We start from the raw sequence: 1406 nt of genomic DNA, 5'->3' as shown, positions 1-1406 counted from the left end.
GGCCATCATTTCCAACTGCTATTCCTTTTTCTTTGTATCCAACGATTGCATTCCAATCACAATGTATCTTGATTGCATTTTTATCAATTACTGACTGAAGATGTTGAAATTCTTCAATTATTCATCAGTAGCTTTACTAGCCTGTGTATTAATTTGAAAATAATTGTACTAACTGTATTTCCTTATATACGTTTTGCTATATCACTTCTCAGCCTTTTGGCTAAGATCAAGTGTACTATATATTTTGATATTATTTTATCAAATATAGTATTGTATTTCAAGGCAGATGTTGAAATGATCTTTTCGACTGTCATTCCTCATGAATTTGGCATTCCTGAAAAAGTAATCCATGTTTAATTCACATTCAAATCAGATACTACCACTCCATTTCAGCTCACCAATCCCTGGAATATTGATCTTTATGCATTCTATTTCATTTTTATTTTTTTGGATTCTAATCTTCCTATATTCACACTTCTTACATTCCAAGTTCCAACGTTCAGTAGAGGTTTGCTGCTGTTTCCTCTCATTCTGAGTTGTGCCCCACCAGCAAATGAAGGACCCGTGGACTTTATCCCAGTCATGTCATTATGGTCAACTGTGCTTTGAGAAGGCAGCACTTTCTTAATCATATTTTAAGTGCCTTCTGACATAAGTGGCTCCTCTCTGGTGTTATCTCTGACAATACATTGCTGCAGTTCCTTAGGTTTTCAGTGGTCACCTCCTCAGAGGTGGACAGCCTAGTCCTCCTCCATAGTCTGTCCTTAGCCTGGAGCTCTGCTGACACCTGTTCTCTTTGGGTGACACAGCTTCTGAAAGAACACCGCCTCAACAACCCTCATGAACAGTTCTACTCTGTGCACACTGGGTGGCGCTGTGCTGGAATTGACTCGATGGCGACTAACATTACTGATAAGAATGTTGCTTTGGTATCCAACTGAGTCAATTCCTTCTCATAGCAACCCTATGTAACAGGGTACGGATTTCCATAAATTAATTCTGGTCCAACCTATTGCTGACAATTTACATTTCCACCCTAGGTATATGGAATCAGAATATATATTTTAACCCTTGTCTTAAATCCATAAGACTCTCTGAGTGTACATAACAATCACTTGTTAAAGTTTAGATTGCATTCAGTATATATAGAATGCAAAGGAAAATTCTTAACAGGAGACACAGCTGCAATACGCCTCTTAGGATTCCTGCCTATTTAGTTAATTATACTTTGGGTGAACGTTTACAGCGATTTCCTTTACACAATTTTTCCATGGCTTGTTTTGTGACATTGGTTCCAGTCTTTGCGTTCGTTTGCCCTTGACTGCCCTCTTCCTGCTTTGTGACCTCTTTTTTTGGGACGAGGGTTGCCCTTTTGGTCTCCTATGTTTGACTGTACCGAGAAGTAC

The 1406-nt window shown here is 38.7% G+C and overlaps 1 pseudogene; it reads left to right on the top strand.

Moving 5' to 3' along the window:
- The first annotated feature begins 200 nt into the window (after positions 1-200).
- LOC115870904 lies at positions 201-319 on the top strand (annotated as a pseudogene).
- The last annotated feature ends 1087 nt before the right edge of the window (positions 320-1406 follow it).

This window comes from Echinops telfairi, unplaced genomic scaffold (genome assembly GCF_000313985.2).
Source record: "Echinops telfairi isolate 266 unplaced genomic scaffold, ASM31398v2 ScPeMD7_2573;HRSCAF=3158, whole genome shotgun sequence".
In the NCBI taxonomy this organism is placed as follows: Eukaryota; Metazoa; Chordata; class Mammalia; order Afrosoricida; family Tenrecidae; genus Echinops; species Echinops telfairi.
This window is presented reverse-complemented; position numbering and strand designations above follow the sequence as displayed.